Source organism: Ailuropoda melanoleuca, chromosome 10 (assembly GCF_002007445.2).
Source record: "Ailuropoda melanoleuca isolate Jingjing chromosome 10, ASM200744v2, whole genome shotgun sequence".
Taxonomy (NCBI): domain Eukaryota; kingdom Metazoa; phylum Chordata; class Mammalia; order Carnivora; family Ursidae; genus Ailuropoda; species Ailuropoda melanoleuca.
This window is the reverse complement of record NC_048227.1, coordinates 63,126,911-63,153,287: the sequence shown is the minus strand read 5'-3', so window position 1 is coordinate 63,153,287 and position 26,377 is coordinate 63,126,911. Positions and strand designations below refer to the sequence as shown.

Below are 26,377 nucleotides of genomic sequence, written 5' to 3'. Positions count from 1 at the left end.
TAGGTGTGCATTTCTCTTACCACTTTAACGAAAGTAAGTGTCTTTCTCTTTTGCAATGATGGTTTTCTCATATGCAAGAGTTCAAGCCAGCAGGCTGTTACTTTCGTACTTTGAAATTATGAGTGGTATATGTGAGAAGAAAGGGAGAAATGGGAATTGTTTTCATTAAAAGAAAATATCTTTCCCAGATAACCTACCGAAAGAGGGATCATTCTCCGGTTTCTACTTTGGAAACAGCCATTATCCAGAAAGTCGCTGAAATCAGATTGCTATGATGCATTATATTGTCATACCTACATATCCATTTAGGAGAAAAAAATACTTTGGTAACAGTTCCTCAGCAGAATATATTATGTTCTCTGAATGAGTAAGATTGAGAAGGCAAAATATTGAAGAATGATATTCTCTCCAAAAGTAATTCTTCATGAAAAGACCAGGACTTTTGGGACTCCGTAAATACTATTTTTGTAACTATTATCATTAAAAGAATGAAAATGAGGCCAGAAACGTGGAGCTCAATATGAAAAATGCCCCCATGCCTTACTCCATGAAAATGTCCAGAATGATTTTAAGTACGTGGATTATGCAAATGAAATGAGGAATTTTCTACAGTGACCTCCTCTTGAACTAAACAAGGCTTTTAAATTGCCATAAATTCCTTGAATTGTGTTTTCAAGTGAGTGAGTCAGTCAGTGCCAAAACCGTATAACAAGGACAATACATCACAGTAGCCAACAACCAAGCAAACTGGCCCCTTAAGGTGGAACTGAAGGATTTCAAGTTAGTGCCCAGTTCCATTCAATACAACAGCTATGGGTGAACTTTGGTGTAGGAGGTGTGATGAGAGATACGAGGGGGATACAGAACAGTTCCTGCTCTTCGAGGCTTATAGATAAGACAGCTATTCTAGCAATCACAGTGCGAGGCAGGATTCAGTCATTCATTCAACCAGTAGTCCCTAGACACTGACTACACGTCAGTCTCTATTCTAGGTGCTGTAGATAAATTAAAGACAAGGATCTCTGCCCTCGTGGTATGAAATTCTAACATATAGAATGGTAGAATAACCATGACTGATGTGGAGAAAAACAAAGCAGAGAAGGGGGCTATAGTGTGGGCTTCAGTGATAAATAAGGTATCCAGGGAAGTCTTCGTGGAGAAGATGGCATTGGAATAAAGACACGGAGGAGGTAGATGAGTGAATTTCAGGGATATCTGGGGAAGGTTATTCCAGGCAGGGTAAGAGCAAGGGCAAAGCAAGGAGTGTGGGAGGAAGGGGGATATGCAGAGGGCTCAGCACGAGCAAGGAGCAATGGGAGAAGGTGAGAGTAGGGAGGTTTTCTGGTTTCTGATCCATCTGTTCCAGCTCAGGTCCGTGGATTATTGGTGTTCATTACCTCGTAAACAGCACCCTGTTGCTGCTCTCCGCCCTTAGCATCCTATCCATTTCCTGTTTTTTCTTTGCCTGGGAAGTGCTGTGGTCATCCTGACCCTGACACTGGGGCACAGTCCCTCCCCCCAGATCATCCATCTGTTTTCTCACCTGACTTAATTTTTCTGACATCACCCCCCCAAAAAAAAAATCAAATGAAAGGGCTTGGGGGAGGGATATGAGATTGGAGGGTTGGCTGGAGATGAAGTTGACCAAAGCATAATGTAGATAAGAACAAGGAGGACAGGACAGAGAAAATGGCATTTAATGCACAGTCTCCTTAGCCCTGAACACCTCCCAGAACAAAGTCAAAACTCAAGTCCTCCGAAGTCTCGCTGGCTTGAAAGGGAGCCTGGGCCTCAGGTGGCAAATGGGACAGGAGCCCAAAGGTCCAGCATTTAGCCCATCTTTCAGAACTAGCAAACCTAGCCTTGGTTCACTGTAGGTACACAGGCATGCTTTGGTGAGACCTTATTTAATATTTACAGAGCCTGTAACCATTTACAAATTCGGCTTTTCTCCTTGGACCTTGCCAAAAGTCTTGTTTAAATTGGGCCAGGCTGTCTCCATTGCTTCAGGCCATAACACTGCTCTGTTTCCTGTTGCTCTTATATTATAGGTGGACAGCTTGGAAAAGGCTCTGTTTGTGACCACTAGCACATTCTTAGAAAATGCCTGGTATTTGGCTCAATTTTGAATAGCTCTCTTTCTAAGTACCTTGGCTGGCTGTCTACTATGAGAATGAGAGGGGGATCTTTGTTCATTTCCAGCATTTACATGGCATAATAAAATATGTCAAACTTAACAGTAAGCACTATGTATAGATTGGCATCAAAAATTGATGTGTTGGGTGTCTGAAAACAAAAATCACACTTGCCAATAAATTTTAGTTCATTGTAGGAGCAAGTGATTAAATGAAGGGCATTTTTGCAAAGTTTTGCTGGGAATTCATAAAATCATGCAAGTATATTAATTACAGATCAACTGTCTGTACCACCCATACACATATATGGCCACTGCACGGTCCTTATGCTCATTTTCTCTTGGCATCAGTTAGTGGACTAGTGTTTGAGAGGGAGCTGTGAGAACATTGAGAAGTGACTCATTAGTATGAAGAAGAAAATTTAAAAGATGGCACAAATAAGATAAAGACCAAAAATATTTATAAAGTAAATTATAGAAAAATTAAGCTGAAGGGGGGAAAAAACCCACTAAATGGTAGTGGAAGAAATTTCCAAACGGAAGGCATGCCACTCACTCCCTTGGCCTCGGTGAAAGGGCACATACTGGAATATCGAATATTCACAGGATTGAGGCCAAAGCTCATGGTGAGCACTGGTAGTAAATTTTACGAGTCAGAAAGAATAACATAGAGGGGAAAATGGCAGAGTAATTTTGCAGAAGTGAAATTTATGGATTTTGATACATGAAAAGAAACTGAATTGGACAAGGTATTTGGTAGCTTTCTGACTTCTTAAGCTTCGGAGCAAACTTTAAAGTAGAATATTAAAGTCTTTCAAAAGTAAGCTTCCTGAAAGATTAAAAAAAATTTTAATCTCAAATTATCCCCCTAGTTTCCAATCATCATATGAAAATTATATTCCCTAAGAACTTTAAGAACATTTTTCTCTCCATTTGGCATACTCTTTTAAACTACATCTCTTAAGAACTAATATCTTATGTATTTTTATACTTGAAAAATTATTGCCAAAAGCAGAAAAATGCTTCACAATTTTTTACTTGCTAAATGCTTAGGAAAAGGTTTTTTTCAAAGTTTACTTCTGCAACATTTTAAGAACAAAATGTGTATTTTCTACTTTGTTTCCTATTTAAGAAATTCCCTCTTCAAATATGGTCTACTGAAATTTCATTTACCTCCTCCTTTTCCTTTTGATCATCTATGTAGTAGATATTTGCATTAGATTGCTCCTGAAATGTATGGCAATTGGAACATGAAAGTGGTTTCCACCGCATTTCCAAAATTGCACATGCAACTTCGATGCTTCTGGAAAGCTATGCATTCTCTGATGATGCCTGCCCGATTTTTCCTGTGAAACATTCAGGTGCTGGGGTAGATTTTTCTATGGGCTAGCAATTACATAAGTAATTTTAGAAGTGCGTTTGGAAAATTTGGTCGTGATGTTAAACTCTTTATTCATTGTGAAATACTTTTAATAGTGACTAAAAGTTGCTTTTCTCTCTCATTGCATAGAACCAACACAGTGCTGCCTAATAAAATGTTTTCAGATGGTGAAAATATCTTTATGCTGTCTGATATGAGAGCTCACTCGTCACATTGAGCACTTGAAATGTCCTTAGGTCAACTGAGGAACTGAATGTTTAATTTTATTTAATCATCATTATTTTAAATTTAAATAGCTACATGTGGCTAGTGGCACAGCAGTTGGACACCACAGAACAAACAGCTATGGATTGTTGCCCATACACCTTGTTCCACTGAGACCAAACCTGTGTTTGTGTTTTCCTTTGACTTGGTGTGCACCTCGATTTTCTCATTAGTAGAATGAGTGTGTAGACTACGTGATCTCTAATGTTCTCTGCAGTTCAAACGTGTCTGACTCTCCTGTGCATCTCAAAATATCACACTCTTTGCACCCAGCTTTAATTTTATCACAGACTTAACATCAAATGTAATAATATGAATGAGTCTTCAATAGCATCAGGGAGAATGACCTTATACACAAGTTTCATACATAACTTTAGTGATCAGTGTTATCACAACCACTTTTCACACAGATGGCAAAAGTATTCTTTTCTGAACAGACTTGGAACAATTGCAGTTGCATTAAAAGCCAGCACTGGCGAAACCTCCTTGTGCAAGACTCACCTGATTCTCCCTCATCCCTTCCCTCCCCTGCAGAGAACTCCTTTTCAGCAACACCACTGATCCCTGCTATAGCAATTAGAACGCTTCATTTATTTGGCATCCCTCCCTCTGCTAGATGTAAGATTCTTGTTGCAGGGGTGTGTCTCAATTGTCTTTGCATCCCCAGCTCCTGGAGGGGTGCCTGGCCAATAATGAGACCAATATACTAGGGAAGATACTCAGCATTTACTGAGAGCTTACCATGACCAGACATTGTGCTACAAGATTTATATTCTCATTTGCCCTCACAAAATCTGTGAGGTACACACTGCAGTCTCTCTTTAATAAATGTGTGGTGAAGGGACAAAGAAGCCAGAAACTTGGCTTTTCCTTTTCTTGCAGTTTACCTTGCCCATTGCGGGGGTGGGGGGGGGGGGAATTTTANCAGCTTTTCTACAATGACAAGACCTTAGCAGCTGTTTTTCTTCCCTGCAAAGCATATGTGACTATCTAACATTTGTAGCAACTAAGAGTTGAAAGAGCAATGCTGGAGAGCTGTAAAGAGCACGATTCACTCACCGACATTCACACTGGACTGGAGCTAATGGCTGACTCGATTTCCCTGTACTTTTTTCTCTGAGAGTTGTCTTCATCACTCCTCGGGGCTGCTAATCTTGGTTCAGCACCATCACCTAAACTGTATGATAAAAATTCAAGTTGGAAGATGTACACGTTTTTCTTTTCCTTGTTTTTTAATCTACTGTCAGTCCAATGTGTTGCCTGTTCAGAAGTTGTTTGTTTTTTTTTTTTTCCAATGAAAACCTGTATTCAGGGTGGAGGCATAATTGCCTTCTTTCCAAGGTCCCCCCGCTGGAGTGTAAGCTCTGTGAGGGCAGGGATGTGGTCTGGTTCGTTCATCTCTACATATATCTGCATTCCTTACAACACTGCCTGACACCATCCTTGAGAGGAACGATGACCAAAGTTCAAAGTATTCATTTAGCTGTGCTATGTTCCTCTACCCAATTTGGGGGGGGGGGGGGGCTATTTTGCCTCCTTTTAAACATGTTTTGTTATTTTTATAAAATACTCAGAAACATGGAATAAAAAGGCATGCACATAAAATTTGATGGGTTTAGAAATTCTTCAAATGTTAATTATTGAGCTAGATTTAGATGTGATTACAGCACATTTCCCATGCTCAACCAGGGGTGTGTATCAGAATTACCTGGAAGAGCTTTTTAAAACTCTATAGGCTCAGGTCTCACCCCTAGAGATTCTAACTCAGTAAATCCAGGGTGGAGTTTGAGATCTTTATTTTCATAGAGAATCCTAGGTAATTTTTTTTCTTTTAAAGTCGTCTTTATGGGTGCATTAGTCAAGGTTCTCCAGTGAAACAGAACCAATGAGAGGTAGGGAGAGAGATTTATTTTAAGGAATTCGCTCACATAACTGTGGGGGCTGGCAAGTCAAATCTGCAGGGTAGGCCAGCAGGCTGGAAATTCCAGCAAAAGTTAATGCTGCTGTCTCGAGTCAAAAATCCAGTCTGAAGGTAGAATTTCTTCTTGTCCTGAGGACCTCTGTCTTTTCTGTTAAGGCCTTCAACTGATTGCATGAGGCTCACCCATATTATTGGGTAATCTGCTGTACTGAGAGTCTACTGATTTAAATGTTAATCCCATCTATAAAATGCCTTCACAGCAACATCTGGTGTTTGAACAAACAACTGGGTACCATAGCCCGGTCAACGCCATACATAAAATTAACCATTACAATGAAGTAAAATTTATATATAATAAAATGCATCTGTGTTAAGTATAGAGATAGATGAGTTTTGAAAATTTGTATTCCCTATATCAGCCACCGCACTAAAGATATAGAACGGTCCCTTCACTGTAGAAAGTTATCACCTGGACCTTTTCAACCTCTGATCTGCTTTCTATTATGATGGATGAAGTTTGTCTGTTCTAGAATTTTCCATAAGTTGAGCTCTATAGTATGTACTGTTTGTGCCTGGCTTCTTTTTCTTTTTTATTGTTGAAGAATATATATAACATAAAACTTACCATTTTCACTGTTTTTAAGTGTACAGTTTTGTAGCATTAAGTACATTCACACTATTTTGCCCCCATCATCACCATCACTTCCAGAACTTCTTCATCTTCCCCAGCTGAAACTCGGTGCCCATTAAACACTAACTCCCCATTTTTCCCCTCTCTCTAATCCCTGGCAAACACCATTTACTTTCTGTCTCTATGAATTTGACTACTCTAGGTACTTCATATGATGGAATTATACACTATTTGTCCTTTTATGACTGACTTATTTCACTTAACATCATGTCTCCCAGGTTTATCCATGTTGTAGCGTGTGTCAGAATTTCCTTCCTTTTTACGGTGAACGATATTCCACTGCATGTGTAAATCACAGTTTGCTATCTCTTCATCCATCGACGTACACTTGTGTGCCTGACTTCTTTCATTTACCGTAATGCTTTGAGATTCATGCGTTTAGTTGCTTATGTCTTAGTTGTTTCCCCAGACAATTTTGATGGCTCTCAAATTCTGCTAACCAGATGAATGCTAGAACATGTGGGATTTGGGTTTTTTTTTTTCTCTTTAGCCAGTCGGATTATTATGTGTCTCGATGTTAAGAAATTTCTGTCACTCTTAGGGCATGCTCCATGGCAGGAACCCAGACTGGACTGTGGTAATAATTTACAGCTGTGTAGCACTCACCACTGACAGCACTGATTTTCATGCCTTGTGTCATGAAATCCTCTAAATAAACCCTGTGATAGATCATGATCCCCACCTTACCAAAGAGCAAGGCTCTGTTGGGAAGGATTAAGTTGTGATGTGCCCAAGGTCACACAACTGGCAAGTGGCAGAACTGTCACCTGAACCTAATTCTTCTGATCCAGGTTCAGAGCTCACAGCTGCCTGCGTGTGTATCTGAGGGGCACCAGGCAGGCTCCCTGACAAAAGTTAGCCAGCCCACCGGCCTATCGGGATGCTTGAAATTCCTCAAGTAAATGGGCATCCTTGAGTCCTCTGGAAATGCCTTTTCGAGTGAAATGCCCTGGGAGAGCTGCAGTCACATCCAGTTCACCGGGTAAGAATCCATTCAAAATCATAAAAGCAACTGCCAGTTATTGAACCTGTACCACTCCCCCCGCTCTGAGCTCATTAGATACCTCACTGCATGCTCGGAATGATTCAGGGAGGGTCCCTATTCTCATCCCAATATTGCAGATGAGAAGACTGTTCCCCAGCAGGGAACTAGAGCGTTCATCCCAAGACCGCATGGCTGTATAGAGGGCCCCTTTCATCGCTAGAGTTCACTGCCTCTTACCAGCACCTCAGCTGAGGAGACACTGAGCATGAGAGAGACAGGAGCGCTCGAGGCAAGGAGCCGGAGAAAGGAGCCAGTTGGACCTTTTGCCAAAGTGTGTCTAGGGCTGCCTCGAATTACTACTTACGAATGATTTGCTCTGAAAAACTTATAAAGTCCCCTCTGTTTTCTTTTCCTGTCGCTTTTTTTGAAAACCTCTCCCTCCACACTCAATTCCTTGCTCAGAATGTGTATTGGGCACTTTTTTTTCTGGATGTATCTATCCAGGGAGTGCTTTTGCAATGTTCTCTCTTACCAAGTGCCCTAAGGAACTGNACCCCTCTGTTTTCTTTTCCTGTCGCTTTTTTTGAAAACCTCTCCTTCCACATTCAATTCCTTGCACAGAATGTGTATTGGGCACTTTTTTTCTGGATGTATCTATCCAGGGAGTGCTTTTGCAATGTTCTCTCTTACCAAGTGCCCTAAGGAACTGGTGATATTAATCGCGGTGAAGAAGGAACAAGAATATAAGATTCATGCTGCTCTTTGATTAAAGCTTCTTCGGTGGAATTGTACCTCAGAGCTGGGTTGTTGTAATGGCCTCCTGTCGGTACGTTGCTGAGAGGGCTCTGAGGGCTCTGAGGGCTCTGTTTCCTGCTTCCGCATGGCGGTGCCCGGCGGCCTCCGTGCGGCACGCATTGTACTTGAAAGGCACGCCTGGGTAATTTGCCTATTTCTGCCTTTTGGAGCGAGTCAGACAATACCAACTAGGCAATCGTGTGTTGACAGGAAGTCAGCAGGAAAGGGGAGTCAGCTAATCATCAAGTTGATGCATTTGAGACGCCGGGCAGTCGTTCCAGCTTTACTTCCCCTAACTGTTCTCCACGTACCATGCGAAGCAGTGAATCCGGAGTTCAATTTAGGTCCCACGTATGCCGTTGATTGTGTCCGTCCCTTCAACGGGAATATGGGATACAAGGCTCCGTTATTGAAATAAAATTCTACCCTAATGACTAATTTCTTTAGAATCCCCTGTGATCTAGATGGTGCCAGAAACAGAGTGTCTTCTGATCTTGCCAAATATTTAACAACTTGCATGAAGTGAGAGAAAACTGCTTTTCTAAAATTTAATGATTCATTTTTTTTTTTGCCAAACTAAAATCAAGTTTTAGGTGTTGAAAACTATTTTTGATATATTGCCCTAAATTTTAGAGCTGATTTTCTCAGAACACTCAAACGTTTTTAAATGACCTTTAGAATGCACCTTTAAAATTACAGGCATTGGCAAGGGAATTTCTACTGAAAAACGTGACGTTTTCAAATGGTATGTACTATTCTTATTTGAAAGGGACATGTTAGATTTCTCTTGATATATGATGCTAGGAAAGCTAAAATACTAATTATTTCTAAAGATATTTCAACTTCAGTAGTGTTTTATTTGTAAAAAAAGAAAAATAAAATCATTTAACTTATTGACCATATTCCATTCTACATATTTCAGTAGAATATCATATCTTCCAGAGAAAACTCAATTACCTTTTATTTACTTTCCCCGGACTGACTTTAATGCCAATCTGAGATAAATAAACCTATATCTCAGCTGCCTCTCTTAAGAAATTTCTAGCAAAAGCAGCCACCCCAGCAAATTGCTTACACCACACAGCTAGAATCACCCCATGGACCACACTTTGAAATATTGCATCTTACTTGCTCATTTTATAGAACATTTTCCTTACCATCAAGCAAGTTGCTGGAGAGAAATACACTAAATGACCCGAAACAATGTAAATCTGAAAATCGATAGTTTATTGTTAATAACATAGTTCCTTTGTCTTTGTGTTCCGAAAGAGGAGACACATTTCAGTTACACTGTTTCAAATGTACCAAAAAAGAAGGATGATAAACTTAAATCCTCCGTGTTGTTCTTTTTGCCATTATCGGATTTATTTTCATCAGCTGCTACCATTAGATTTTTTTAAAGGCTGATCTTGGGCAAATTTGCTTACCAAACAACTGAGTCATAGGAGTAGAAAAGTATAAGCCAAAACCTTTCCAAGGCTCATTTACCTAAATCAAAATATCAGCCTGATATAGGAAAATAAAAACAAAAAAAAGACAACCTAATCCATTCTTTTAGCCTCCTATGTGGGTGGGCACAGGGGCTGGGTTTGGTTACTTGAAAAGCCTACAGAGTAAGGACTGTAAGAAATTGTTAAGTCAACCCCAGGGGATACAGCCTCATCTGAGATGAATTTTTGGTGTAACCTGCATTCCCAGGTTCCTTGTTCCCTCCAGGCTGGAGACAGTCTGTCCTGTTCTGTACAATTCAGAGCTGGAATTGAAAGGGATAGTAGCCCTAAAACTCCTGGGTAGCACCAAGAAGGACAGGAGTCTGAAGTATTAGGTCCACAGTGGCAAACCCAGTCATAGGGAGAACCGGACAAAAAAGCAGGGACAGCAATTGGAAAAAATCAAAGCTGGGGAGTTCAGAAGGCCTTCTGGTGGTGACTTGAAGCCAGGGAAGGAAGCTATTTGTGGCAAGCTTCCTCTGGATGGGAGGGAGATGTTAAGGCCAGCTTTGACCTCCACCTTAGAGAGTGGATGTGATGGTGACCATGTAAAGAGCAGAAGGGAGGCAGCTGGTATCCTTGTGTATAGCTCAAAAAAGAAATCCAGACCGCAGCAACAAATTCTCCCTGGTGCATTCTAGCAAGTTGTAAGAAAATTTGAGAGGGGGGACAAAGCATTTGGAGACATCAAATGTCAACATATGCAAAGAGTTATTACATTTCTAAAGTAACATTTTGTACTTGCAAGTAAATGTGTCCCTTACAGAGTACATGTGAGCCAGGATCCATGGCTAAAGAAAGACCCATTTGTCTAGGGAAAAGGAGGGCTGGATTTCTGAGCTAGTTGTGAAGAAGGGCAAGGCCATGGATTAGGCCACTGAATGGTATGATGTGTCTACGTGCTTGTGGTAAAATGTTAATTGTGTTCAAAAATTGATTTGGCTGGAGAGAAAAACTTGTGTTGGTAGAAACAGGAAATGGACCTTGAGTGTCAAGCTAAAGAATGTGGATTTGATTTAATTGGACGACTATTAATTAATCTTTATTTTCATTTCTTTGACATTTTTTGAGGAATTTTTCTCTTGGGTATAGACCTTGCTCTGTTCACTTTTTTTAGGCAAACTTTTAATTGCCTTTGGATACCCTAACTCTGAAATGATGGAAGCTCAAGCCATTTAACCGTGGCTGGGTTTCCTCGTTTCCACAGTGAAAGTCTTGGGCTAGAGTATTTCTTAGATCTCTTTCAATTTACAATTGTGAGTTTACACAGTGTTAGAAAAAAATGCTGTATACACTCAACACTGAAATAGGAAAAAAGTTGTTTTCACCTGCTTAATGATTTAATTTCTAAAAATAGCTATCTGCAGATTGGGAGTTTGATGGACCAAATGTTGTAATCTTGTGTAAAGGATGATAATATGACCCATGAGTCATCCCTGTTTCTTTGTCTCTGTGCCCCACACTTTTCTGTTCAACACACAGTCTTCCAAAGGTGGGGGATGTGTAGGTAGGAGACGCCCAGTTGGCTGTATGGTAATATATTTGTAACATATGTTAGCCAAAGTATAGTTTCAATATCCTAGGTGATTTATTTTTTTCCAAGCTTATGTTAACAAGGATTTTCATGAGTTTAAAGGGAAAATCATAGAAATAAAGCACATAGGGCTAAAGATATCAGAAATAGCTGATGCCACAATCATTACAAACTAAACATAATCTACCACCCTGTTGAAGATGAATTCCAGAGAAGATTTCCCAACCGGATGCAATAAATGTGTTTGCTCTCTCTCTGTCTCTGTTTCTCTGTCTCCCTCTCTTCTCATAATTCCCCAGAACTTCTGAAACATAGACCCATTCCATGAAGGTAGAGATTGTGTTATTTACAACTCTATCCCCAGGCCCAGACAATCTTCCAAAAAGTAGGGACTCACTAAATTGTGTGATGGATGAAAGAAAGAATGTTGATGTGAAACGGTGAAATTAAGCGCAGCCCCAAAAGTCAGCCTTAAAGGATGGCAAGTATCCTGCCAGGGTAACTCCTGAGGGATCCAGGCAGTCAAGGCATGACTCCAGGAGCTCATTCATACACTCTGGAAATGGTCAGTAGCAAGGCTGGCTAAGCAGAGTGGCAGAAGATCCCAGCTGGACCTTTCCTTCAACATTACACAAACCAGGTTCATCCCCAAGGACAGGGGTTGGTGTCTGGGCTGGGCCAGGGAAGAACCCCAGGTCCATTAGGAGGGGAGGCAAGGGCAGAGAAGACAGCAATCCCTAGCATCTAGCTCTCAGGCTGGGCCTGGGACAGGACTTCCAGTGGGTAGAAGGTAGGATAAGCTGTCAGACTAAGATCTAGCAGTAACTTCTTAATCATTGCCCATAACTGCATTCCTACCTTCAAAACGCTATTTTTAACATATGCTAAACAGAAACAAATGTACAGATAATTAAATAAATAAATAATAACAACTTCTTAAAAATAAACAATTTTTTTCCAAAGACTCTGACAAATATCTTTAAGAAATGGTATTATAATAACCCAGTATTGGAGCCAACCTTAGTATTCGAATCCAGTGGGATTTTTTAAAAAAGGGTAATTATGCACTACATAAAATAATTTGTAAATATTCTTTCATCATGTTACTAAGTGAAAAAATAAGGTAATAAATAATTAGTATTGTATTTTTTTATAAAAAGATAATTTAGTTCACCTACGAAGCAAAGAATTTAGGAAGCTATAAGCCAAGAGATTATTAATGGGTTTTGTTCAGTAACTGGATTACATTTTTTTGTTTATCTGGAATTCTTAATTTTTATGCAATGAACATGTATTACTTTTAAATTTTCAAAAGAGCAACAAAAATTTGTCAAAACTTAACATGCAATAAATTTGTCCTTGATGCACCAGCTTACACATCTGAGTGGACTGTCACATGTCTTCACAAGTCTTAAGAAATGGGCACTCTGCTGTGTGTGTCTGTGTTCTCGGGAGTGAGCATTACCACAGAAGCCTCCAGCATAGATGTTTCCATTTCTTTTACATCTGAAGAACTTAGAACATTGTTATGTGGCATATAAACTGTTGGTCAGAGCAGTAATACAAAAATAATAAGAGTAGTTTTGCTTCAAGAAATCCAACTTAATTTAAAGCGACTGAATTCCAATTTATAAGCCTGAGGTCCATTAGAGTTTGAATGCTTTTTGTTTCCTTTCAAATATACATTAATATTTGGCTCAATACTCATAGGGAAGCGATTCAGCACCAAAGGTGCGATTTTTCTTCCAGAATGTTAAAATCAATTTAGCTGTTTGGCTTGTACTAAATGGTGAGTTGTAGTCTCTGATGCCAAATTTCCCTCCAATTATAGGTGTATATTACTGGGACTCCTGGGGAAAAAAAAAATATTAAGACCTCCCTTTTTAATTCTTAGAATTCAGGTCCCAAACAAAAAGAACTAATCACTCATAGAAGAGAATTATGACCTCCAGCTATAGATTTGTAAAGCCAGTTTGATCACTGCTTGTCTTTTTAGAGAAGATTTTATTACTTTATCTAAGAATATCCTTTCTTCTGTATAAAATATGATTTCTAGACTCTTTGCTGAAAAGTAACTTAGCATTTTTGCATGTGACTGACTAAAAAGATTCTCAAAGTATGGCTTATAAATCATTAATGTCCCAGGAGTTTCTAAAACCATCTTCCAGTTGAACTGAAAAAAATAACCAAAATGTAATCACATAAAAAGGTAGTTGGTTTTTTTTTCCTGTTCAACAAATCCATTGTCCATTTAAAGCTTGCATGCACACACACATACAGACACACTAACATTTCAAAAACATTTTAAAAAATCACATAATCTTGGGGCACCTGGGTAGCTTCGTTGGTTAAGCATCAACTCTTGGTTTTGGCTCAGGTCATGATTTCAGGGTCCTGAGATCCAGCACTGCATTGGGCACTGTTCTTGGCATAAGTCTGCTTGAGATTCTCTCTCTCGCCCTCTCCATCTGCCCCTCCCCCTTCTTGCTCGCTCTCTCTCTGAAATAAATAAATAAAATCTTTTTAAAAATTGCATAATCTTAAGATTAGATATAAAAGGCATTAGGGTTGAAAGAACACTAATGTTGAAATCACAGAAAATTGATTTCAAGTCCCAGTTTAGTCAATTATTGTATGAATATAATAAGGCCAAATTATTTCATCTCTGTGAGCTTCAGTGAATAACCCCTACACAGTAAGTTTGTAAAAACTTAGGGGAAAAAAGTTATATAAAGACCATGTCATAATCATTAACAAATACTAAGTATTGAATGAATGATAGCTGGGGGCTTATTGGTTTATTGTCTGTTTTTTTGACTATATACTGCAAGCCCTTCGAGGGCAGGAGCTGTAACCTCTTTGGACCCTCATCATTTTAGCACAATTTCTAACTCCTAGTAGTTACTCAATAAACATTTGTTGACTAAATTAATGGAACAATATAGTATCCCTCAAGGACTGAGGGTTCGTCACTAGAATTATTTGTGACTTTATCATAATGTAACATACTGGATCCTGCGAGATTTCCAGTCCCTTTTAAATGTTATGATTTCAGTATCATAAATGTCTTTTTTTCCAAATCTTTTGGATTCACTCCTCTACAAGCTGGAGTACATTTTTGACGCCCAGTGTTCCCTCTTAGGGTTGCTTTGTCATCTCCCATGTTTCTCGTTACTTCCTAACATTAAGTGGCTCCTTACTGAGCCAATTTAAGTCCCATTTACAATTCCCCTGACCGCCTCCCCAGGTTTTGAAAATCCCACAGTGCTGCTTTTGAAAGATGACTTTATTTTCTGGATAAGTCAAGAATCTGTCAGATTCTGTCATTTTATCAGAACAACATTTTTAACATAGATCAAATGGATAAAGTCTCCCAGTGGTGGTCTGACCACCGTGCCAGTTTCACCATCTGTGTTAGGACAACACTTGGCTGATGCATCCCTACGAAGTCACTTTTCCACTGCTCCCTCTATCTTCCTTCAGACACTTTACATTCTACCTTCCCTTTTCAGTCTGTGGGTACCCATTCATTGCATACCTTTTCATGTGCTTTGTTAATCTCTTATTCCCTTTAGTGTATCTGTTCCTTTTGAATAAGACAGTATATATTATCTTTTCATTATAAACAACTCACAAATCTAAATGGTTTAAAAAAAATTTTTTTTTCCCTTGTAACCCACCATGGGTTGGGTGCTCTTCTGTCCCATTTGGCCTCAGTTTAGTACCAGGCAAACAGACCAGCTACTATCTGGAATACAGTCAAACATGAGGCACGATGGCAGAGGGAAAAAGACCTGTGGCACACAAGTTCTTAAAGCTTTCACCTGTAGAGTGGGTCTGTCATTTCCGCTCGTATTTCAATAGCCTGAGTGAGCTCTGTACCATGCCTGTCTTAACAGTGGATGGGCAATACTCTCCTACCACCTGTCTAAAGGAAAAACCAGAAATAACTGGTGAAGAGATTAAAACCTGAGACATATGACTTTCTACCAATTCATTCTGATTCTGAGTCTTTCCCTGCCCGCTAGAGTTCATATTTACTTCCACATTTTAAAATCTCAAGTTCACTTAATTTATTAACCAGAATAGGAAATTTTTCTTGAATAGAAAAATGGAAACTAGCAGTCAAGATAATGGTAAATAATGGTAGTAACCCCGTGTAATTGTCTTATTATATACAGATTGTTTTTAATACAGCTCATTCTCATCCTTAAGAAATCAATAGTTTGAGAATCATGGGTCTGCTAGAGAGACATCAAACTCTTAAAACAAAACACAGAGTTGCAGTCCTGTTTCTTCTTTGTATTTCCTGCCTAACTATAGATCAGTTTCTTTCTGTATCATTTTTCCACTGAAAATTGTGCCTACCTCCTGTGACATGTGGGAATGGCTAAGCCAGCAAGAATTGTATACTTGCCCCATCAAACCCTCAACAGTATCACAAAATCCCCTGACTAAAGACTGGTAAATCTGGTCATGCGCAGAAAACCCACAACTAGAGGAATAAAGGAGTCCCCCTTGCTACCAAGAGAAGGCCCTGCGAATGTTAACGTCAGCTTTAATTCCCTCTGTGACTTGAGGCAAATCACTTAGTTGCTAGCTGTCTTCCTTTTCTGGTCCAAGGAAAATATTAGCATACTCCTCTAGGTCCTTGTGAGGCATAATACATAGAATTGATAGCAAAGGCATTTTTCAGAATTTGAGACACTGTAGACATTTAATGTACTCTGGATTCCCAACAGTGCCCCTCCTCGAGGAGAATGGCCAGAGAGAAATGTCTGAAGCAAGGGGTATTTCTATAAGGCAGAGATGTCTCTTCCTGAATTCCCAATTAAGCAGACTCATTTATCTATGTTGTGGATTATATCTGGGCTGCTTGATGTACTGATCTGATCTTCCTCCTTTCTTTAGGCATTTTTCTGGTTTCTCTCCTAACCACTTGGCAGAGGAGATAAAATTCAAATTAGTCCTTTTTTGCCCAGTGTAGTAACTCTAGGAAAAAGTTGGATTGGAGAGCTGGTTATAAATAATTCTGATGCTTTGGGTTTGGAGTTAGAGTAATGACGTATTTATTTAGCATTTAACTCTTTGCAAAGTGCATTCACAGCATGTATTATCTTCTTTGGGCCTTACTATTACTCTGTAAGGTGGGCATCATCCTAATTTATAGTAGAGGAGGGAGACAAAGGTCTAGAGAATTCAGTATGTTGCCAAGGCTGCCATACTAAGAAATGACAAGCTCAATCCCAGATTTTCTGATTCTGCACAGAGTAATCTTTTGTTCCATTGTTCTAGGCTGCCTCTGTGTTTTCTGGCAGAGAGAGGTGACACTCAGCTTTAAACCATGATCAGCTGGAACCAACATAGAGTAGGAAAGAAGGGAACTGATTAAAGAAACAGAAAGGAACTAATTATTTGAAGCCAAATTTAAGATTCTTTTGCTTAGGAAGTTAAAAAACTAACCATTTCTTCAAGACTAATTTTCCTATTCTAGTGAGATAAATTAATCAGCTATTCTTCACCAGAACATTCAACCAGAATGGGAAGGGAGAGATATTTTTAGTTCCCAATAAAAAATGGTGACTTGATTTCTTAATGATGGTATCAGCCAGTGACTAAACTGCATTCTCCAACCCTCCCCCCAAAATTAATAGCAAAAGAAGAGTTGATTTTCATTCATTAATTATGCATTTATTTAATACCATTTTCCAACAAGTTTTCATTTAACAGGTGGAGGCAGGGGGAGAAAAGATAAGTAAATGGATTCTTATACTATAGTAAGTGCTATAATAGAACAAAGGATGGTACCAAACCCAGAAGCAAAGGTCAAGAAAACTTCTTAGAAAAGGCAGCCGTTATGGTGAATTAAGCCATAACTTAATTTCATAAAGTGTGAGTTACTTGGATCAATGGTGGAGGAAATGGAGCTCTAGTAAAAGAACAGAAGCTCAAATGGCTCAGCATGGTAAGAGGATGGGGAAGGAGATGGGAAGTGGAGGGAAATGGGCCAAAGAGGTAAGCACAGGTTGGACCTTGAAAGCCCAGATATAGCCTGCTAAAAATTATTAACTTTCTTCTTAATGCTGTTGGAGCCACTGATGATCTGACCAAATTAGAAAGATCTGTGGAAGAGATGGATTTGGGGACCTCGTAGTAGGTCTTTCGACTGACTCAGAAACATTCAAGGAGGTGGTTCGTGAAATACAAGCAAGAAATGACTCGGTGAAAAGAGGTTATGTATGGCCTTTTCTGAATGTCGTTTACGTCGTACCAGAGCAAATCAGAAGCTAGAACTCAGCTTTTCTAATTAACTTGGCTGGCAGTTTTTTCTGTCATCCCACAGTGCCTTCCCATCTCTTTGGCATTTTCTTTCTTTAGAGAACTCTATTCCTTTTGGAATGTATGCTAAGATGCTAGAACATCTTTAATGTAATCTCGTTCTCTACTAGAACTAAATATTTATCATGGTGATGTTAACGTTCAGACACTTCCCACCAGCCATCCCATCCATGTGATCTTATTTGGTTTTCTTCTGAGAATGCCAAAGCTATCTTTACTTCTATGGGTAAAAATAAAAATGCTCTAAATTTCTCTAACTGAATACTTTAAACTTTAAGCTTTGACTTTTCTTTATATTAGAGTTTGGGATAAAACAAAGCAGTTGTTTTATTTTATTCTTTAGTATCAAAGATAACTGCTCAATGTTGATGAGGATTACGGGGCCAGTTCAACTGCAATGATATGTTCAGAGCGTGAAAGATCGTATATCAACATGACCTCACTAACCTTCTCTGTACTAGATGACAAACTGCTAGAAATAGCCTTTGGATCAGGTCACGGGCACACTAAAATACTTACCCTTCACCACAGAGCTCTATTGAACCCTATCCATCATTTACCACCTTCAATCACAGAAGCCTGCTTCAATGCTGAACAGAATTTCAAAAAATAAAAAGAGACAACTTCCTTCAAATAGTTCAACTTCAGATTTTACTTCACATCTCTTTGAACTTTTTAGATAACATGGGGAAAGATCACAGCTAGTTTACATTATGCTTTTTGCAGTTATAGAGGGATTGTGGTATAAGGGAAAGGATCGGGTTTTAGAGTTGGTGGGTTACCCCTTCCATAAGAGGTTAACATCTTATCACTGCTGTAATGATAGGACGGATATATGACATTACTCTTTTCCTAACAGCAGAACTAGACCCAGCTAAAAAAGATCTGGTTAAGTTTTTTCAGAGAATAGTGTGATTCAACCCAGTGGATTGAAGATGGCCAGGTTCATGTTATACATACTGACTGCACACACTCCATCTCCATCTTCAAATAAACATCATTGTTCATTGTTCTCAATGTGTCAATAGGAGACTTTTCCAGTCTCTTTAGAAAATCAGGATTTTAAATAAATTATCTTCAAGGAAATAAATACACTCTTTAACCACTCTGATATTCATGTGTTATTTTCATATATTTTTCATGTGAGAGAGAAATATTTGGGAAAGCATAAAAATTAAAACATATCCTCTTAGATGGTCAAACTTCATAGTTTGTCAATGGGCAATAACTGAGATTTCACATGTAGCATTTATGCATTTGACTTTGGGACAGGCATTTTGGCTAACCTGAGAAACAATACTGAACCATGTAGACAATGTCCTTGCATTTATAAAGCATACAAGGGAAATAGCAAAGATGATTTGCTGAATGAATGAATGGCCTTTGCCTTCACATACCTTTTTTTTGTAATTGAAGTATAGGTGGCATTTAATATGTTATTTCTAGATGTACAGTATAGTGATTCAACAATTAAGCTCACCATGGTGTGTCTAGCTACCAACTGTCATCATACAGTTATTACAATATTATTGACTATATTCCCTATGCTGTACTTTTCATCGCATCATTTATTTACTTTATAACTGAAAGTTTGTACCTCGTAATCCCCTTCACCTATTTCTCTGATCCCCCCGTCACTGCCTCCCTCCACTAGCAACCACTAGTTTGTTTTCTATATTTATGAGTCTTTCTCTTTTTTCGGTTCTTGTTGTTGGTGTGTTCATTTTAACACAGAAAGAATATATTTTCCTGTGACTGAGTCGAAACTGCAGCAAAACAGCTGGTCAGTAGAAGTTTTTTAAAAAACAACTACCGGGGGTAGTGGGTGGCTCAGTCAGTGAAGCATCTGCCCTTGACTCAGGTCATGATCTCGGGCCCCTGAGATCAGAGCCCCACATCGGGCTCCCTGCTCAGCGGGGAGTCTGCTTCTCCCTCTCCCTCTGCCCTCCCCCAGGTCAGGCTCTCTCTCACTCTGTCTCTCAAATAAATAAGATCTTTTTAAAAATCATTAAGGCTATAGTGCTGTGGGAAATGAAGACAGGGAGGTTATTGCATCTGTCCAGGTGAGAGGTAGAGGGGAACGAGACGAGACTCCAGAAGTAGGGATGTGAGACATCACTGGGCTCAGGGCACACAGATATTACTTACACATCTGGAGGTGGTGTGTGAGGGGGAAAGTGGAATTAAAACTTCTTCATGTTTTGCCTGGGCTGCTGAGTGTCACTGCCATTAAGGAGGCCCTGAGAAGTTAAAAGGGTTGGAATCCAGGATCAGTGGAAGAGATTGGTTTTTGATTGGCTCACGGATGGTTCATCCAGTACAACTTGTGGAAGACAAAACACACATGTAGCAATAGAAGACGGTTAGGGAAATGGTAGGAAGATGCTCTGTCTCCCAACTATTAATAATTATTTTTTTTCCTGTGAGGAAATAAGCACAAGTGGAGAGTAAATTGAAGAAAGACAGAGTTGAGATGTGAGGAAAGAAAAGATACGAAATAATCATCTTGGAGAAAAAGTGGATTTATAGAAAAATGCAATCAGATTGTCTGGAAATATCAAGTGGTCACTTTTGACATATAGTCATGTTTTTTTAAGGTTTATTTATTTTAGAGAGAGAACACATTAGCGGGGTGGGGGGAAGTGGGGGAGAGAATCTCAGGCAGACTCTAAGCTGAGAATGGAGCCTGACATGGGGCTGGATCTCACACCCCTGAGATCATGACCTGAGCTGAAATCAAGAGTCGGATGTTTAACTGACTGAGCCACTCAGGTGCCCCCATAGTCATATTTGAAGCAAGGCCAGTTAGCATGGTTGTGTAATTTTTCCAGTGGTCAGCTCTGTGGGTTCTGGCATAGACTAAGTAGATAGTTTTTGGATTTAACCATGGGTATTAGTTTGCTATTGCTGCTATAACATACCACAAACTTACATATAATAAACCACAAACTAGTGGCTTTAAACAACACAAAGTTACATATTGCCAGAGGTCAGAATTCAAAAATGAGTCTCACTAGGCTAAATTCAAAATGTAAGTAGGACTGCATTTCTTTCTGGAGACCCTCAGAAAAATCCATTGCTTTGCCTTTTCCAGCTGCCTGAGCACATTTCTTGTCTTCCTGCTCCCTTCAGTCTCAAAGCCAGCCACATGCTGCCGGCCCTCTGCTTCTCCCTCTTCTGCCTCCAGTGTGATTACCTTGGGCCCACCAGATAATGCACGATAATCTTTCCATCTCAAAGTCCACTAATGAGCAACATCAATTACACCTGCAACTTTAATTCCCCTTTGCCATGTGGCCTAACATATCACACTTTCAGGGATTAGGCTGTGGACATCTTTGTGGAGCCATTATTCTGCCTAACACTGTATCTGTCTGCCCTGGCTGCCATAACAAAATATCATAAACTAGGTGTCTTAAACAATAGAAATTTATTTTCTCACCGTTCTGGAAGCTGGAAGTCTGAGATCAGGGTGCCAGCATGGTTGTTTCTGGTGAGAACTCCCTAGCTTGTAGACAACTGCCTTCTTGCTGTGTTTTCACATGTGAGGATGGGGAGTAATACGCTCTGGTGTCTCTTCTTATAAGGATACTAATTATATGGGATCAGGGCCCCACCCTTGTGCCCTCATTTAACCTTAGTTACCCATTATAGGCCCCATCTCCAAATACAGTTGCGTTCAAGGTTAGGATTTCAACATATGAGACACAATTCAATCCATAGCATACACCTTGGTTGGAGTTTTGCGAGGTGAAGAATGACAAAGAGAAGATAAGAGAGTGAGAAACAAGAGTGTTTTCAAGGAATGGTTATAGGGCTGAACCATTGAATCCAAGCTGTAAGTGGAGAGTAGGGATTCCAAAAGGATGGTTAGAAGGGAACAAACTAGTAATATTCAGGAAGATGGATCTCAGTGAGATCAGGAAATTTCTGGAGAAGAGAACTGGAATCAGTACGCTGGAAGAACAGGAAGTGATGGTCATAGAGCAGCAGATTTAAGAACGAGTTTCAGAGATTTCAGGTTATTGGAAATGGCAAATGATGAGCTTTGAATCTGAAGGACCCAAACTCATCACAAGTCATTTCCCCCTGAATAAGTCAGATACCTAGTATTGCCCCAAGGAGACAGTCAGGTTCCAAGGTGCTTTTTATTTAAAAGAATAAGTGCCATTTATCCATTTTGAAAAGTAAATCCAGTTTCACATTTTGTCCCTGGCCCCTGGCCCTGTGAGAAGGAAGCCCCTCTTCCAGCCTCAGGTGGGTGGGGATAGGAAAACCATGCATGGAGAGGGATTTGTCACCCAGGGAATCAGAGACCAGAATAGCCATGCAGAAGGCCAATGCTCTGTATGAGGACGGTAGCCATTCTATTCGGGGACTAGTCAATGGCTTAGAATATTATTCTGTACCTGCTTCCACTAAAGTGTGGCAGAGTTATCTGAGATGCCTGCTGTGGTACCAAGGGAACATTCTGTATCTAAATTGCTAAGGATGTTTCTATTTTGAACTTAAAACTGTTTCATGGTTTATTTTGCAATACAAATGTGGGTCATCTCGTTGCAGTCTTCATTGAAAGATTCCTCTCTGGTGTACTCTGCCCAGAAAGCATTGAATTAGTTCTGCTCTATTGAAACCAGTACAAAATTGTCTGTGACGTGCGTGGTTTTCATGTCACATTATTAAAATATCATTAATTTTTTTCCAGGTCTCTGCATATACTTTTTTCCAAGGCAGTACAAAATGACAGTTTACTGAATGCAGGAGGCCAGATCTGTATGTTCCCTATAATTTGGAGGTGAATCTGAGTTGGATGAAAAAGCTACTGAAGAAAATTGGGGAATAAATGGAATGGCGCGTTATGTGTTCTGAGGTCAATAATTAAGTAAATGTAATGATTACGATAATATTAGATAATAAGGATTTGCCTTGTGCCTTTTGAAGAGAATTTAGAAACAAATTGCTGTTTTAACTAGAAGCTACATCTTTTAAGTATGTTGCTAAAATAATAAATGCCACTACATTATGGAATATGCAAATACAAGTTGCAGTGTTAAAAAATTCATCTGATTATTTCCGTGACACTTCTAATAGCCTCACATGTCTCATCCCACATCACACATTTGTCCACATTCTCACATCCATCCTTCCTCGTTTCAGCTTCTTAATTTTCAGAACATCTTGCGAAGCCCAGCTTTTCCACAGAGACTTCTTTGACTGTAAGACCCACACACCGCTCTTCTCGGACTTGCTTTTGGCCTGGGGTTAGTACCGCTATTCTCAAGTCAAATGGTCTCTGCTGACTAGTTTTAAACATTTAATAATTTAACATCTATAAGGACAAATTAGACCACATCCCTGCAGAACCAGCCTGGCCGTGGGCACAGCGTCATGGTCAAAAGCATATTTTATTTTTTGATTTAAGGAAGAACTGAAGCATGCCTGNTACATCCGTCCTTCCTCGTTTCAGCTTCTTAATTTTCAGAACATCTTGCGAAGCCCAGCTTTTCCACAGAGACTTCTTTGACTGTAAGACCCACACACCGCTCTTCTCGGACTTGCTTTTGGCCTGGGGTTAGTACCGCTATTCTCAAGTCAAATGGTCTCTGCTGACTAGTTTTAAACATTTAATAATTTAACATCTATAAGGACAAATTAGACCACATCCCTGCAGAACCAGCCTGGCCGTGGGCACAGCGTCATGGTCAAAAGCATATTTTATTTTTTGATTTAAGGAAGAACTGAAGCATGCCTGAACTCCCCATGGCACCCTCGCCTACCCCAGCCACTAGCTCGAGATTCATTTAGTGATGGCGGTGGGTGAAGTGTCAGGGGAAATAAAACAATATATGGACCCTAGGCCACAGTCATATATTTCATAAACAATTAATTACTTTAGACTGATTAATTTAGAGTAGACTAAGGGGAAAACAACCCAACCCCTCAGTGAGCACTCACCTAGCAAAAGGTCATCCAAAAAGGTGAATGTTCTGTATGTAGATGGTGTCTATGGACATGCCATCACTATAGTGCACCATTTCTGAGTCCCTGCCCTCAAGCTGAAGATAATTCATGTTTGAGGAATGACAGGACATGTCAAGAGAGACTTCTGCTCAAACTCTGTACAGTTTCTACTAAATGTAAGCTCCATCAGGGCAAAGACTGTGTCTGTATTATTCATTGTTTTAGCCTTAATAACTAACACAATACCTGCATATAGTAGTCACTAAATAAAATTAAATTAATGCAGAATTGCTCTTTAACCAGGAGACAGGCAGTGAGGGGAGGGGCAGTCAGTACTTTCTAAGGCTGCAAAGGTAGCAAGCACTGCTGTAACTCAGTCTGTGTTCTAAATCCTGGAACAAGCAGCAGCGGTGAACACCATCCTCCAGGAGAGGGGGAGCTTCAAGGGTCCAAGGATATCTGGTCACACCAGGAAGCAAGACCCGGCTGGGGAGGGATGGGGGGCAGGGGCTGTGCTGCAGCCAGACTGTAGGTGCTCAGGAGAACCAAGTCTCGGTGAAGGCTGGCCCTGAATTTTTGCAAAGGAGATTTGCTTAATCCCTGGCCCCACTGGACAGGCAAGTGGGGGTGAGTTTTCTCAGTCAAAATTGGCTCCCGAACTCAAATCGGAGCGGATCGAGAGAATTTCACTCCGAGTGAAGCAAGGGACCCTTAATAGCGATTTTTTGTCTCTTGCTGTGAAAAAATAATAAATACATACAAACAAATACCTTCCACTTAAACTTCTCATGGGTGCAAAGGTTACTCCTATTCGAAGAGAAGTAGAGTAATGCTGTATACATTGTTTGATAGCTTTCTTGATGTCTAATTGACATACAATAAACTGCTCATAGTGTAATGTACAATTTGATTAGCTTTGCCATATGTATGTACCTGTGAACCCATCACCACAATCAAGATAAGGAACATATCTGTCACCCCACACACACACACGCACACACAATTTCCTCATGCTTCTTTGTAATCTCTTTGCGCCATTATTGATTTACTGCCTCTCAGCTCCAAATGCATCTTTCTGCGTGCTCCATGAAAATGGACCTGGGCCATTTTTGCAGCTGGTACCTTGTTTCGCTTCGTCGGTAGAGGGTGCTAGAGAGCTATCACAGGAGGAAAGGGTTTTGCTTCTGTTAACGTGCTCTGGGCCAGGCTTGCAGTGCCCAGCCCCGGCGAGCGCTCCCTCGGGCACATTCTTAGTTGAATGCCTCCAGTGAGTCACTTCCCATGAACAGCTCCCCAGGCACCCCAGAGGATGGATCTCGGTCAGGTTGCCCCAGCGCTGCACACAGCTGCTTTCTTTGTTATCCAGTGAGCAAAAGCTGCACCCTCTCCAACAAGGTCTATACCTCAACCTTGGGAGGAGGGGAGGTGGCACTGGGGCTTTCCACCGATACTCGATCTCAGCGTACAGGGCGATCGTTGCTCCTTAGATCTGCTATTCCCATAGAGTTCTCTTTACCTCTTGCTAGCCACCCCTGGTTACTCCAGTCTGCTGATACACTTAATAATACTGTGTATTGAACTGTCTCTGTTTGACTTACTGTCTTATTTCCCTCTCCTGGTTGGACCTGGACTATCTACCCACCTATCTGTCTGTCTGTCTGTCTGCCTATCTTATCTACCCTCCTTTATATCTATATACCTATTATATCTATATAACCTCCTACTCTTTTTGCTACTCCTCCTTCCCCCAGGCAAACACTGATGTGCTTTCTGTCATATAGATTAGAGTTCATTTTCTAGAGTTTTATATAGGTGGAACCCAAAGATTTTCTCCTATGTTTTTGTCTATAAATTTTATAATTTGAAGTGGTACATTAGGTCCAGGATGTTTTGAGTTGGTATTTGTATATGGTGCAGGATATGGATCCAAGTTCTTCTTTGCATAGTGCCACTTATTGAAAAGATGATCATTTCTTGGGGTACCTGGGTGGCTCAGTCCGTTAAGCGTCTTCCTTCGGCTCAGGTCATGATCCCAGGGTCCTGGGATGGAGCCCCACATCAGGCTCTTTGCTCAGCAGGAAGCCTGCTTTTCCTCTCCTCTGCCTGCTGCTCCCCCTGCTTGTGCTTTCTCTGTCTGTCAAATAAATAAATACAACCTTTAAAAAAAAGAAAGAAAGAAAGAAAGAAAGAAAAGATGATCATTTCTCCACTAAATTGCCTTGTACCTTGGTCAAAAAGTAATTATCCAAGAATATGAGTTTATTTCTGGACTCTCTGTTCCATTGATCTATATGTCCATCTTTATACCAGTGCCATACTGTACAGCAACATAGTTATATATAGTTAGTTAATATAGCTTTATAAGTTTTGAAATCAGGTAGAATTAGTCCTCTAACTTTGTCCTCATTTTTCAAACTTGCTTTGATTATTGTAAGTGAGTGAATTTCCATATGAATTTTAGAATCCTCTTGGCAATTTCTATCCCCAAAGAAAGCATATTGAGATTTTGATTGGGATTGTGTTGAATTAATTTAAGGAGAATTGGCAGCTTGACAATATTGGGTTTTCCAACCCATGAATATATATCCCCGTTCGTTACTGGGTCTTCTTTAATTTCCCTTAGCAATGTTTTATAATTTTTGGTTTACAGGTTTGCATATCTTTTATCAAATTTATTTCCTAAATATTCCATACGTGTATGCTATTGCAATGGAATTGAATCACACATTGATCACTGCTAGTATATAGAAATATAATGGATTTTTATGTATTGAACTTATATTCTGCAACCTCAGTAAATTCACTTATTCTGGTAGCGTTTTTATAGATTCCGTCAGTCTCCATAATCATGTTGTCTACAAGTAGAGACAATTTTACCTTTG

General features: G+C 39.9%; 1 protein-coding gene across 3 annotated transcripts in view; it reads left to right on the top strand.

The window, feature by feature from the left end:
* Positions 1-26,377, top strand: part of HS3ST5 (heparan sulfate-glucosamine 3-sulfotransferase 5) — a 280,197-nt gene that overhangs the window by 199,957 nt on the left and 53,863 nt on the right. The window lies entirely within an intron of this gene.